Source organism: Poecile atricapillus, chromosome 30, assembly GCF_030490865.1.
Source record: "Poecile atricapillus isolate bPoeAtr1 chromosome 30, bPoeAtr1.hap1, whole genome shotgun sequence".
Lineage (NCBI taxonomy): Eukaryota > Metazoa > Chordata > Aves > Passeriformes > Paridae > Poecile > Poecile atricapillus.
In genome coordinates, this window is record NC_081278.1 from 3,220,718 (window position 1) to 3,227,402 (window position 6,685).

At 48.9% G+C, this 6,685-nt stretch overlaps 1 pseudogene; it reads right to left on the bottom strand.

Annotated features, from left to right (window-relative positions):
- Positions 1 to 6,056, bottom strand: part of LOC131589891 (zinc finger protein 850-like) — a 480,942-nt pseudogene extending 474,886 nt beyond the window's left edge.
- Between the last annotated feature and the right edge of the window lie 629 nt (positions 6,057 to 6,685).

The window sequence follows — 6,685 nt, forward strand, 5'->3', positions numbered from 1 at the left end:
TATAGAAAGCTTATGATATATAGCTTGTGATAGAAACTGCTTGTGGATAGAAGTGAATGCAGTCTGTGACACCCTTGACTTCATCAGGAGTTCTACTGGTTGTTGCAATCTCTGCAGTTTTTGTTTTTCATAGCTTTATTATTTTCCAGTGTTTCCAGAGTTTTAAGAAGGTGTGCCATTGCTGAGGATCAGCTGCCATAGGAGAGGCTTCCGATTAAACCAACTGCTGCATGGTTTAATTGGTCTGGTACCTGAGGCTCCTGATCATTTGCTTTGTACAAATGCATTTTAACAGTTTGCTGTGCTGTAAGCATCTCATAGCTGCTACTATTGAGAACCTTGTTTTAGAAATGAGTTAAGAGGCATCTTTCCAGTTTAAAGCCAAAAGAGTATTTGAGTCAGTTTTTGACTCAGCAATTTGACCCTATTAATATGACAGCTGGATCAATTTTGAAGTGGGCTTGGAGAATCATTTTTCGGAGGTGATTACCCAATCCTTCACTGATTGTTTTGTTTCTGTTTGTTTGCTAACTATGGGATGTTAGTGCAGTGTTTTAGTAATTAATAGCAGTTTTATATTATATATGTTATTAATAATGTTTAAGATTTAATTGATTTTTAACTGGTATAAGTTCTTACTAATTGTGCGTAAGGTTTTGTGTTAATGTTGAACAGAAATGCATCTCATTTTATTTTTTTTTAGGAAAAACGGGGGAAATGGATGCCCTAAAAGCATTTAATTAGCGTAATTTATTAACTTCAAAGGGAGAAGTGTCTGTGTTTTGTTGGCAGGTTCAAAAAGGTCACCTGTCCATCTGACCAGACTGTGTGCCTCTGAACACACGAGATCCAGTGAACAGAGAAGTCACCACACAGCCTTGGTACTCCAGACATGGATCAGAAGTGGACCTGTCAGGACACAGTTGTGTCTGAACACTACACAGACAGTTTACCAACAGAAATTTTATGTTGTTATTATGATGTTGTGTCTCTACCAATTTTTCAGGTATCCTTTGTTTTAAGATTTAGAAGGATCTGAAGAACAACTTGAACATCAAAGCCCTCAGTCACCGATCAGCTGCCAGCTGACATCACGGGAGCAGTGAACGTTCCAGGACTGAATCGTGTTAGAGGAATTCTGCAGAAGATCTAAGAAAAGTGTAGAGACTCCATCTAACTGTATATAAAGCAAATTGTAGTTGTGTGTTTACCCTTTCAGCAAATTGCTTTCACACATAGACTACATATATACCAGAGCACGTGTGTTAAAAGTAGTTAGATAATAGTTTAAGATAAAGTGTTTAGCCTGTGTAGTAATTGCTATGTTAGTATAGAATTTTTGCTCTTAGCACAAGGACATAGTTGTGAGGAGTTTGAAGGCATGTGCTGCTTGAATCTTAATGATCATTCAGCTTCCATCCATGAGCAACTACAACAGCTACAGAATGAGTTACATGCCCTGAAAGAAGATAGTGACCCCATTGGAAGCTGGTTCGCCAGCTGAGGCATCACTGGATGGTTGAAGTCTCTTGTGCTAGAAGGGGGATGGACTTATAGTGTTAATTGGGATGACAGTTTAAATTGTATGTTATCTTATCCAAAGCCTGGTTTGTGCAAAAAGAGAAAGGGGGAATTGTTGCTATATTTTATATATTAGTAAAGGCCTGTATGCACAAACCAGCCTTTGACATAAGTCGTGATATTAAAGGCTAAAGTCCTTGAAACCTTCATGCAGAAGAGAGAGTAAAGTAAAACAATGTCCTTGCGTGTAAGAGAAAAAATGTAAACTGTGTGTGTTAGCCAATAGTAGCTTGCTCTGCCCGCAGACCCTGTAGAACCCTATAAAAGGTGTGCTAAAGATAGAAATAAACAGCATTCACAATGACTTCTGTGAAGACTGGTGAACAGATCAGGGGTCTTTCAAGATTGGGGAGTGCCCCAAAACCACCTCAGAAACATGAGATACCCCAAAATCTCTGCAGGAATGTGGAATATCCAGAAACTCACTCAGTAATGGTCTTCCCCTTTGTTCATTATCCCCAAACTTTGGCTGTCTCATTGCAGACCCCACCCCACCTCCCCAGTCTCAATCCCAACCCATCCCATCCCTGCTGGACATCAAGACCCCCTTCCCAAGCCCTATTGCCCCCATTTCACACCTCCCAAACTCCATCACATCCATTCTGCCCTACCCAATGCCCATCTCACCCCTCCTGATTTGCATCCCACTTCATCCAATCCCCTTCCAACCCCATTCCACCTGATGCCTTCAGAAGGCTGACCTAGAAGAGAGGATAGACAGAGTTAAGAATAAAGTTTATTAAAAGGCCTTAAATGATATACCTTGGGCAGTACAAGAGCCTGGCCAAAAGTACACCAAAGATGGACCAAAAATGGCCACAAAAAAATGGACAAATGATCACAAGGTCTCACATTTTTAGAAGTTTAGGTCCATCACCATACTTGGTTTCATGGTCCAATTACAGCTTCAGATGATAAAGTCCTGTCCTTCTTGTTTTCTCTCTTCAGTCCACCCTTGTTTATGCTTTTGGGCCTGAAACTTGTAACAACTGCCCTTAGTATCAAGCTAGAAAAGGAATTGTTTTGTCTACCTACTCTGTGAAGAGAGGTCACCAACACTTAATATGAAGTTCAAAACTCCAAACCTAGGCAGTGCAGAATATGAAAAATATGAAAGGCAATGTATGTTATGTATGCTTAAGGCATTACACCCTGAGGACCTGTGGAATCCAGTAATTGTGGGTGGGAATGAGTACTGTCCGGTGGCATTGAGTGGTTTTGAGGTGACAGATCAAACTCTCTCATCTCCTTGAGTGCCAAAAGATGGAGACAAATACACGAAATAATCCCCAAAACCCTCCCATGTACCTCCCTGAATCCCAGATTCCCTTGAAACACTAGTAAAAAGTGAGGTTTTAGATGCCTTTGATGAATCTGTTGATTGTTACTCCAATTCTGTAAATTTTAAATGGATGAAGATGAACCAAAAGAATATTAGATCCAAAACAAAATCACCACCAGCTCACTGTCTTCCCAATGCAGATCACTGGGAACGTGGGTCATCAGGGCTCTGCCCAACGTGGGGCCTCTGATGGGGGATGGAGTTGGGACAGCACACAAAGCTCTTCCTGCACTCGGGGCACTCACAGGGCTTCCCTTACCGGTGCCTCTGTTGGTGTCTGGTCAAGTGAGAGCTCCTGGAGAAGCTCTTCCCACACTGGGGACACTCATAGGGCCTCTCCCCAGTGTGGATGCGCCGGTGCCTGAAGAGGTGGGAGTTTTGCTTGAAGCCCTTCCTGCAGTCGGGGCAGCGGAAGGGCCTCTCCTCTGTGTGAATCCGCTGGTGCTGGAGGAGATCTGAGCTGGTCTGAAACCTTTTCCCACACTCAGGACACTCGTAGGGCCTCTCCCCAGTGTGGATCATCTGGTGGATGATCAGTTGGGACATCTGGCTGAAGGTCATCCCACATTCTCCACACTCATAGGGCCGTTCCCCAGTGTGGATGTGTTTGTGGGTAATGAGGCTGGAGCTCTGGCGGAAGCTCTTCCCACATTCCCCACACTCATAGGGCCTCTCCCCAGTGTGGATACGCCGGTGGTTGATGAGGTGGGAGTTCTGCTTGAAGCTCTCCCCACAGTCAGGGCAGCGGAAGGGCCTCTCATCCGTGTGAACCCGCTGGTGCCTGAGGAGAGTGGAGCTCCTCCGAAACCTCTTCCCACACTCGGGACACTCGTAGGACCTCTCCCCAGTGTGGATGCGCTGGTGGATGATGAGTTTGGAGTTGCAGCTGAAGCCCTTCCCACATTTCCCACACTCATAGGGCCATTCCCTGGTGTGGATCATCTGGTGGCAGATCAGGCTGTTGCTCTGGCTGAAGCTCTTCCCACACTCCAAGCACCTGTAGGGCTTCTCCCCATCCTGAAGCTGCTCATGGACCACCAGCTCAGAGCCCCAGCTGGATCTCTGGTCACCTTCCCGGCACAGGGTGGGTCTTTCCTCCTCAGAGCACCCTGGGCTGTGTTTGGAGCCCCTCCTCCTGCAGGATCTCTGGGCCTTTTCCTCCCCGTTGGATTTCTGCGCTGTGGAGCTGCTCAAATCAGCCTCTTCCACGAGGTTCTGCTGTGGGGATTTGTCCTCCCTCATCTCCATCCTCAGCTCCTTGTCTGGGGGAGGAAGGACAAGCAGAGGATGGGATTTGCCTTCGTGCCAGAGGGAAGGGGAAGGAGATCACCCCAGTGTGTCCCCGGCAGGATGGCGTCGGCAGCGGGGTTGTCCTGCAGCCGGGGGCCATGCTGGTCTGGGAGATGGAACAGGAGAGAGGGGGAAAGGGGCACTGACTTCCTCCTCACCTGCTTGGGTGTCCTGGGGCATCTTCCTCTTCCTCACAGCCTCCTTCTCCATCCGGACAAGGTTTGGGATTGGGAAATCCTGGTCTGGGTAAAACAGGAGAAGAGTACATTGAGTTTGAATGTCTCTCGGTCCAAGACCATCTCTAGAAGTCAACGGTCATCTGGGGCCCATAAAAACCTCCCAAACACCAAAATTCAGCCCTGAAATTGCCTCCCAGGAGTTCCCCATCTCTGGTCTCTCCCCTTTGGTGTTCAGGGGTTCCTCCCTGTCTCAGCTGCTGGGGGTTACGCTTGCACTCAGGTTCCCCTGTCTGCTCAGTCCCTGCCCTTTTCAGGCTACTGAGAGTGCCAGAAATCCAAAAAGTTCCCCCCGTTTCCATCTCCTCATTTAGGGATGATGAGGCTTTTTGGATTCCCATGGTCCCTTCTCCCTTGATTCTCTGCTTTGGAGTGCAGGGGGTCCAAGGAGACCCCCCTGCCCCTCTCCAGGCTATTGAGGGTCCCGTGAATTTGTGGTTCCTTCTCCTTTCTGTGATCTTCCTTTGTCCCTCCTCTTCCATCCCTCCCCCTCCTCCCCCAGGAGCAGTGACACCCTCGGTACCCCATTCCCAAACCCCTCACAGCCCACGGCAGGAGTGGGGATGGAGCCAGGACAGGTCGGGATGGGCAGCGTGGGGCTCTCCGCTGCTCCCACCCGCTGGGGGTGGGGGGAACCCGGCCCGGGGAAAAGGAGAGGGAAACTGGGAAAATTGGGGGCTGCAGATCCAACCTGGGGCTGGCTGGGGACCCTGGCTGGGGACTGCCAGCCCTTGGGGCTCCTCTGGGGAGATGTGGGAGGGGGGAACACAGAGAGGGCTGGGGGATCCCAGGAGTGGCAGCACTGGCAGGGACTTGTTTGTACTGGGATCATCCTGGGATCGTCCTGGCAGTGGCTGGGATTGCACTGGCTGTGTAGTGACATCATACTGGGATGATACTGGGAGCAGCTGGGACCATGCCAGGAGAGACTGCGATCACACTGAGGGAGACAGATCATACTGGGATCATACTGGGATGATACTGGCAGTGAGTAGGAGGCTGCAGGGGGCAATTGAGACCAGGCTGGGGGCAAATGTGATATACTGGGAGTGAATGGGATCATGCTGAGGCTGACTGGGAGAGTTGAGAGCAAATGGGATCATGCTGGAAGGAATTTGGAATATGTCCTGTGCTCCCCAGAACCCCAGTATCGCCCCCCATATGTCCCATAAGTGTGCCCCAGACCCTCCAAGATCCCCGAGTGCCCCCTCAGCGCCCTTTCGGGACCCCCCAAAGCGTCCCCGGATCCCTGAATGCTCCCGACCCCACAGATGCTCCTTCCAGCCACTGCTGGGAATTCATCTCCCATCATCTCAGAACACAGTTCCGCACCCAAACCTCCTGCCGTGCCCCGCGCCCTAAAGAGCCCGATTAGAACTCCCCAGGTTCCCCCCAAGTGCTCCCGAGCCGTATACATTCGCCCCAAGGACCTGCAGCCACGGTTCGGACACAGAAGTGCTCTCCAAGAGTCTCCCCACACCGCAAAACGCGCCTTCCGAGCCACTTCCGGGACTACAGCTCCCATCATGCTCCGCGGCGCCCATAGAGCGCTATTCCAGCCATGACTCCATCTCCCGTCATGCCCCACGCCTCACCGGAACCCATTGGAGCTGCGCCTATAATTCCCGTGATGCTCTGCGGCCCCGTTAAACCATATTATACCTGCGCCTACAACTCCCAGCATCCCCCGCGACCCATAGATTCCCTGTTACGGCCCCCAAGTGCCCGCCCGGACCCCGAAGGGCCCCCAGATTCCCCTCCCTGACCTCCAAGCGCCCCCCTGGACGCCCAAGTGCTCCCCCGGACCCCGAATTGTCCCACAGAATCCCTAAGTGCCTGTCCAAGTGCCCACCCGACTCCCCCAAGTGTCCTCCAGACCACCAAGTTCTCTCTAAATTCCCTCCCCAGACCCAAAACTGCCCCAAATGTTCCTCAGAAAAGTTTCCATGGACCCCAAAGTGGTACCTTTTACCCTGTCTGAGAAAATTATTAAAAAATATGATCAAAGGACTAAAAATAGGTGTAATTAGCATAAAGAGGGAGAAATAGTGATCAATTAATTAATGAAGAGAATTGTGTTACTTTGAACCAAGGACCGATAATGTTTTTAGTTGCTAAAAATGTATCAATTCTTTCATATAAATATAAAAATTAGGTTATAAAAATACAGAACAATATTATTATAAAAATTAAAATTTTATTTTTATTAATTAATTAGATTTTAATTATAAAGAAA